At 37.7% G+C, this 8,579-nt stretch overlaps 1 non-coding gene across 1 annotated transcript; it reads right to left on the bottom strand.

The window, feature by feature from the left end:
• Positions 1–840: 840 nt before the first annotated feature.
• Positions 841–945, bottom strand: LOC136318061 (small nucleolar RNA U13). Its single transcript, XR_010728023.1, has one exon. It is a non-coding gene; the product is annotated as a small nucleolar RNA U13 (small nucleolar RNA).
• Positions 946–8,579: the final 7,634 nt, after the last annotated feature.

An 8,579-nucleotide genomic window follows, 5' to 3' on the forward strand; every position in this document is an offset into this window, starting at 1 on the left:
TCATACCCATCCTTTCTTGCTTTCCTTAATGACTGGATACCACTAGTCAATTCTCCATTGCTCTAATTATGTTATTTGAAAATGTTAAATATATTCCACAGATAAATTAATTCACATGGTTCTTAACTTTTTCTGTCTGGCATATTTTGCTTAGCATGATATGCTCAAGATCCATTCATGATATTCCAAATGGCAATATCACATCTTTTCTTATGGCTGAGTAGTATTCCATCACATATATGTACCGCATCATCTGGAAGTGTGGGGCATTAGTAAAAGGTAAAGGGGAGGAATGAAATAGATGTTGATGAAAGAAGATTTAACTTTAAGTGGTAAGCACAAAATGCAATATACAGATAATGTATTATAGGATTATACACACAAAACTTACATAAACTTATTAACCAATGTCACTCCAAAAAATTTAATTTTAAAATAAATAAATAGCCCTGGCTGGTTGGCTAAGTGGATAGAGCCTCAGCCCTACATGCAAAAGTCTCAAGTTCAATCCCCAGTCAGGGCACATATGAGAAGCAACCATGTACTTCTCTCCTCCTCCCTCTCCCTCATCTCTCTCTCTCTTCCTCTCCTGCAGCCATTGGCTCGGTTGGTTCAAATGCATTTGCCCCAGGTGCTGAGGAGAATTCTGTTGATTCAAGCTTCGGCTCCAGATAAGGGGTTGCCAGGTTGATCCTGGTCAGAGCATATGAGGGAATTTGTCTTTCTATCTCCTTTTCCTTTTACTTAAGAAATTTTTAAATAAATAAATGTCATAATATGTAATATATATAGCATACATATATGCTATAATAATCATATATTATGCATCTTTTTTTTTCATCTCAAATGGGTAATGTGTTGATGTTGTAACAATGTTTGAGGGAGGCCCATGTCACACAAGAGTATGAACACCCAAATCATCACACTTATTAACTACATATCTTTTTTGTATGTAACTTTTTAGGACTAGCTTCTTTCACTCAGCATAATACCCTAAAGTTTCATCCATGATTGATTATGTATATCAATCATTCATTCTTTTCTTAAACACTGAATAGAATTCCAACATATGGGGGGTGTCAGGGTTTTTTTTTACCAGTTCACTAGTTGAAGGACATTGGTGCTACTGTTTTGCCCATTACAAATATAGTTGCTATAAAAAAAAAAATCACATAGAGTTTTTCATTTAAACATAAATTTTTATTTTTCTGAGATAAACATTCAAAATTGCAACTGCTCACCTGACATGTAGTGGCACAGTGGATAAAGTGTTGACCTGAAATTTTGAGGTCACCAGTTCAAATCTCTGGGCTTGCCTGGTCAAGGCACATATGGGAGTTGTTTTTGCTTCCTGCTCCTCCCCCCTTCTCTCTCTCTCTCTCTCTCTCTCTCTCTCTCTCTCTCTCTCTCTGTATTTCTCTGTCGCTCCTCTCTAAAATGAATATATATATATATAGTAACTGCTGAGTCAAAATGTAAGTGTATATTTAACTTTATAAGAAATGTTCAAACTATTTCTCAATGACCATATGATTGCACATTCCCAACAGCAATGTATGAATGATCTTATTTCTTTGACTTCTCACCAGCATTTAATGTTGTCAATATATTTTTTATTTTAGCTATTCTGATAGATGTGTGGTGATATCTCTTTGTGATTTTAATTTGCATTTCTAGTGGCTAACGATGTTAAACATCTTTTCATGTACTTATTGATAGTTTTATATCTGCTGTTTAGTGAAAAATTTGTTCATTTATTTTGTCAATTTTCTAATGTGATTCTCATATTATAAAAGTTAAGTTTTTAGAGTTCTTTATATGTTGTACATGGTAGGCCATCATCTGATTAGTGGTTTGCAAATATTTTCTGCCACTGCGTGTCATATATTTTTAGTGTCCTTATAGTATCTCTCACAGAGTGACTTTGTTAAATTTGATCCAGTCTTATATATTGATTTTTCTTTTTATTGACTGTGCATTGGTGTCAACTCTAAGGACTCATCGCCTAGCACTAGCTACCAAAGGTTATCTTACATTTATTCTAAAAGTTTTATAGTTTTATGTTTAACATTTAAATCAGTGATTCATTTTGATTTAATTGTGTCTAAAGGAATAGAGACTTAATTGAGAGAATGAATTAAAGAAAAAAAAGAGGATTTTCCATACTCTCTATGTTGATCCAGAAGTAGAGAACTTTACCTAGATCTCTATTTTCCTCATAAATTCATTTTTAGGTTTTCAGGCTATATTGAGTCTAGGCTGGAATTACTGAAGGCAAAAAATATAGTAACATATCATTATTTCAGTACTTCATATTCTATTTTTTCTCCTCTAACTACCTTATACTTATTGTTCAATGTTCCTAAAAAAGTACTTCAAGAATATTCCCATGCTTTATAGCTACATTCATAGGAAATAACAGGGTAAAATCTCCTTACTCCATCTTAGCCAGAATCAGAACTCTCAAACTTCTTCATGAATTTTATATTAACTATTTTTTTGTAAGTTTTTTCCATAGTGATAGATGAGAACTATTTTGGTGTAAAATAATGTTATTTTCCTCAGAGCTTTGGAAATATTTAGTCCAAGAGTGTTGTCCTTAACAGTTTTATTTACCTCTGAAAAATAAATATCCCAGTGTGCAAAAGGCAAGCTACCATAGAAACACTGACATCTGGTATTTGTTCTTATGCTATCTATTGAATATTTCTTTCTATTTCTCATTTTAAAAATTGTACAAGTACAGTAGTTCCTTGTCTTCTCATAGACCTCTGCACATAAACTTCTTACTATCACCTCTATGCTTTTACTTGAGTGTCCTTTATTTCTCTTAACCTGTCCATGTCATTTCCATCCAATGTTCAAATCCAGCACTATGTTGAAGCCTCTCTTGATAGTCTCAACTTTTATTTCTATTTCTTAAAATTTTACACATTTTGTAGGTTTTATAACATATAATTTAGTTTTTTTATTCCTTTAATGCAATGCTATTTTGTGCATTGATTATTTTAAGTTTCTTTTTTTAAAATGAATATAAAATATTTGAGTACCCACAAACCCTTTGAATTTTTTGTCGTTTTTACTATTTCTAAGAGTTACAGATAGGTTCCTCTTGGTTATGAGCTCTGCTCTCTTCGCATCAAGCTGCCAATCGAGTTGGGGCTTAGACTTCCCAGTCTAAGGTTTATATATCAGTCTAGACTAACATGATTGTTTACAGAAACACTGGCCCTAAACTCTTAATCCAGAATTTAGCAAATCATAAACTGACAAATTCCACTCAGTACCAAAGTCTCTAGCCTTTGCCTAGACTGCAGTCCTTATTTGTTGGGGTCTGCTGGTCTAGTTCACAGTTTCACTTTGGTAATTGCTAGTGGTGTACACCAACAGCCTTCTCTTAGCCAGTTCACAATACCATCTCTTTCATTGCTGCTGGTGTGTATAGTTCTGTTTCCTCAATTACTGTTGATTTCTTTCAATATGCACATGCGAAGGGTACTTTGAAAGATGAAAAAATGGTGGGCATAAATGGAACACTAAAAAGGTGTTTCAGTGTTTGCCACTTAACACTGAAGACCCATTTACAAGGATATAATGGTCACTGAAAGGAATGGATTGGCACAAGGTCACATGCCAACCTCAAGAAATTTTCCATGTAAAGAGTTACTCTATAAAGCATCACACAACTCTCAACCCAGTGGCAAATACCACTTGGTATTAATTTGGCTCTGACAGACCCAAAACTTAGCTGAGAAAACGAGATCCTCAAGTTTCAAAATTGAGTGTGCCAACTCCTGGCACAACTGCTTATTTTGTATTTCAGAGCTATGAATAAGTAAATCACAAGAAAGTTAAGAATTATATGATTTCATACATAGGTGAGATATAAAACTGAGACTCATGGACATAGATAAAAGTGAAGTGGTTACCAGGAGAAAGGGATTGGAGGAGGAGAAGATTGAAGAGGAGGAGAGTGAAGAAGGACAAATATATGGTGACAAACAAGGGTTTGACTTTGGGTGATGGGCACACAACACAATCAACAGTTCAAATGCTATAGAAATGTTTATTTAAAACCTATATACTCTTATTGATCAATGTCATCCAATTAAATTTAATTTTCTAAATAATTTTTTTTTTCTGAAGCTGGAAATGGAGAGAGACAGTCAGACAGACTCCCGCATGCGCCCAACCAGGATCCACCCGGCACGCCCACCAGGGGCCACGCTCTGCCCACCAGGGGGTGATGCTCTGCCCCTCCGGGGCGTCGCTCTGCTGTGACCAGAGCCACTCTAGCGCCTGGGGCAGAGGCCAAGGAGCCATCCCCAGCGCCCGGGCCATCTTTGCTCCAATGGAGCCTTGGCTGCGGGAGGGGAAGAGAGAGACAGAGAGGAAGGAGGGGGGGTGGAGAAGCAAATGGGCGCTTCTCCTATGTGCCCTGGCCGGGAATCGAACCCAGGTGCCCCTCACATCAGGCCGACGCTCTACTGCTGAGCCAACAGGCCAGGGCCTCTAAATAAATTTTTAAAAAATTTAGGGTGCCAACTCCTGGCACAACTGCTTAATTTATATTTCAGAACTATGTTCCTGGAAACCAAAGATATATACACAATGGCTAAATCTTAGTAAGGCAACCTAGACTTAAAAGGCCATTATGAGAAACATTCCACTTAGATAAGGTCATTTAAGAAATGCACTTGAAAGCAAAGGTTTCCAAGTCAAATATACAGTATCAAATGCTTACATTAATTGAAATACAGGAGCCTCCGAAAGCTTTAAAATTTTTTAATATCTTCATTAAAAAGTGATTGAAAAAGGCTAATAAAAAATTAAAGATACAAGAGGTACGTAAAACAAAAAACTAAGAGTGAAGTTGACTTCTACTACTCGGATTTATTATCCTTTACCTGAGTATGATCTCTAACTTATGCTTGCACTCTGAAGAAACTATGGCACCATACACAAAATCTGTCAAGTTAGTGATTTTACAGATGACCCTACATTTAACCTCAAAGGAGGGTCCCCATAAGGGCTTCTCTTAAAGTCACTGAGACTCAGAGGGATATTCTGCTAATCCGCTATATAATTTCCTTAAAACTTAAAAGGGAATTGTCTAAATCTTTCTTTTTTTTAATTTTATTTTTTTAATGGGGCGACATCAATAAATCAGGATACATATATTCAAAGATAACAAGTCCAGGTTATCTTGTCGTTCAATTATGTTGCATACCCATCACCCAAAGTCAGATTGTCCTCTGTCACCTTCTATCTAGTTTTCTTTGTGCCACTCCCCCTCCCCCTTTCCCTCTCCCTTTCCCCCCAACCCCCCGTAACCACCACATTCTTATCAATGTCTCTTAGTTTCACTTTTATGTCCCACCTACGTATGGAAAAATGCAGTTCCTGGTTTTTTCTGATTTACTTATTTCGCTTCATATCATGTTATCAAGATCCCACCATTTTGCTGTAAATGATCCGATGTCATCATTACTTATGGCTGAGTAGTATTCCATAGTGTATATGTGCCACATCTTCTTTATCCAGTCATCTATTGATGGACTTTTTGGTTGTTTCCATGTCCTGGCCACTGTGAACAATGCTGCAATAAACATGGGGCTGCATGTGTCTTTACGTATCAATGTTTCTGAGTTTTTGGGTATAATTGTCTAAATATTTCTTTCTGGCTATCTTTGGGAGGAGGTCTGTATGTTGAAAGAATGTTACTTATTGTACCCTTTCTGAGGATGCCTTTTGGGTCTATGGAGTTCTCTAATACCACCAGGTGTCTTTTCTATTTGTTCCAGCTAAAACCAGGCTATATTTTTTAGAGAGTTTGTTAAGAAGCTTTGTGATTAGAAATTGGCCAAATTAGGAGTTGATATTCAAAGCCTGATTGAAGCTTTTTTTATTTTACAGAAGGAAAAAAATTGAAATACAAATTTAAATCTACAATATAAGCTTTTGCTCTCCATCTTAAATATTTTCTTTTAATTTTAAAGAAGCAAATGCAGGATAATGTTGGATGGGAATGCCAACTCTTTAATATCATTCATGCTATAACCAAATTATTAGAGGACTTAGAAACATCTGTTCTTGTCTTACAAATCAAGTCTATATAGGACCAGATGTGTAGATCCAGAAATAATTCAGTCTACTTATCCTTTCTACAAATCCCCAAATATCCCCAATTTATTTCAAAAGGCCTCCAGGTAATATATATATATATATATAATATAATATATATTAATAATATAATATATATATTAATAACCTTAGAGTTTAAACTGTGGTGGTGCATTGAATAAAGTGTTGACCTAGAATGCTGAGGTCACTAGTTCGAGGCCCTGGGCTTGCCTGGTCAATGCACAAATGAGAAGCAACTATTACAAGTTGATGATTTCCGCTCCTCCCTCCCTTTTGCTCTCTCTCTCTTTCTCTCTTGGCATGTTGCTAGTCATGCAGGTTAGACCCCATTAGAGGAGGGACTGAACAAGGGGACCAGAGAACAGCCTTTTAGCATTAAGTCCCTCGGACAATAATGTTCTGACCTATATCAAATATATCTAGGCTTCAGTTATGTTTCAGCTACAACCCCAGAAAAACAGCAAAATCAGACAAACAATACCATGGCTAATATAAGGACCAGCTACATTGACTAGTGACCCCCTGTCTTCATACCAACTAATCTGTAGAGACCATAACCCTGAAAGGACGTACGTACCAAGAAAGATGATGAATATTCTATTGGGATACTCCTCTGAAACCTCCAGATAAGTATTTTCAAGACAGAAGGCCCAGTATACTTCCTTCTACGGAGCATGACTGCATCTTTTCATACCACCTTTCCCCAGGCATGTTTTTCTTGCCTCTCTCTCCTAAACTCCAAACGCCCTTCTTTTGCCACTCTAACTTGCTTCCTGAACCCATTTCTTCTATGGCTCATTATTCTATCTCTGTGACTTTCTAAATGAACTTTCTCTTAAAGTTTGAGTCTTGGTTCTGACTCTCTTAGCCAGAACTCAAGCACTGAGATTGCTGAACTGAGGTCCTGTCTGACTCCACGGGTCTAACATCTGGTACCATTTCGCCACCAATATAATGTTCAAACAATCTTATTACCGGAATATGCCGGGGTTCTAGTTGCCCATCGCCACTGTGTCACAGAACCAGGATCTGAGTGGCATAAAAAGTGTATTTTGCCCTGGCCGGTTGGCTCAGCTGTAGAGCGTCGGCCTAGCATGCGGAGGACCCGGGTTCGATTCCCGGCCAGGGCACACAGGAGAAGCGCCCATTTGCTTCTCCACCCCTCCGCCGCGCCTTCCTCTCTGTCTCTCTCTTCCCCTCCCGCAGCCAAGGCTCCATTGGAGCAAAGATGGCCCGGGCGCTGGGGATGGCTCTGTGGCCTCTGCCCCAGGTGCTAGAGTGGCTCTTGTCGCAACATGGCGACCCCCAGGATGGGCAGAGCATCGCCCCCTGGTGGGCAGAGCGTTGCCCCATGGTGGGCGAGCCGGGTGGATCCCGGTCGGGCGCATGCGGGACTGTCTGACTGTCTCTCCCTGTTTCCAGCTTCAGAAAAATGCAAAAAAAAAAAAAAGTGTATTTTATTTAGATTACCAGCAACCCAGGAATGCAGGGGACTCATGTCCAAGAGAACTGCCTCCCTGATCTCTCAGCTTACTGGCCTGAGAGGCATTTGGGGAAGTTAGTAATTTATCATGGAGCTAGTTACCTAGCAGTATGCAGGAGGTGGGAGACTGGTCTGCTGGCATGCCTCTATGGAATGTCCTTCTGACACTGGCACAGCTCCATCTCTTGTCCTTGATGCTTATCAGGGATGGCTGGAGTCTGGCGCCTCTGGGAGCCATCTGTGCCCCAGGAATTTTCTGAAAGAGAACTCCCTGTATTTCTTAGACAGCAAAATAAAGATTAAGATTAAGTTATCTACAGTGCCTTAACCCCTCACAGGAAATTCTGTGACTGAGCCCGTACAAGAAATTATTGTAATTTAACCCTTTACATAATCTCTTATTGATTACAAACAAAAGCTATTATTACTGAAGCCAAATTTCTGACTTTTGGGTTCCCTTGTCAATCTGAGCAAATACCCTAATTTATTTATCTGCCAGATACAGGATTTTGTTCCAACCATTTTTGTTTGTTTGTTTTAAGAAACTGGTGAGTTTTGCATTATACTTGACTCGGTTAAAATTGTAAAGCAAATGCTTTAAAACAAATGCTTTAAAAACAAATAATTGCTATATAAATTAAATGTACTTTCAGAAATATAGAAACTAACCCAAATGTCTTCCAAGTTTATGAGACATAGGATAAATCCTTAGTAAATAAAAGCTAGTTTAAGCTAGGTATGTCTTTAGAGTTATGAGCATTAAATATAAAAATTTATTTTAGTTAAGTTTATTAGTCAAATAGTTTGTTATTTCTGTTACAAAAATTGTCAGTAAAAATATCATGGAATGATGTCTGAGTTTGTCTAATGGCTCATAAAGATTCAGTGGGAAGTCTAAACATAAATGCTGAAAGCAAGTGATTTAAATAGATGGAAGTGGGATAAGAGGTTT

This window comes from Saccopteryx bilineata, chromosome X (assembly GCF_036850765.1).
Source record: "Saccopteryx bilineata isolate mSacBil1 chromosome X, mSacBil1_pri_phased_curated, whole genome shotgun sequence".
NCBI lineage: Eukaryota > Metazoa > Chordata > Mammalia > Chiroptera > Emballonuridae > Saccopteryx > Saccopteryx bilineata.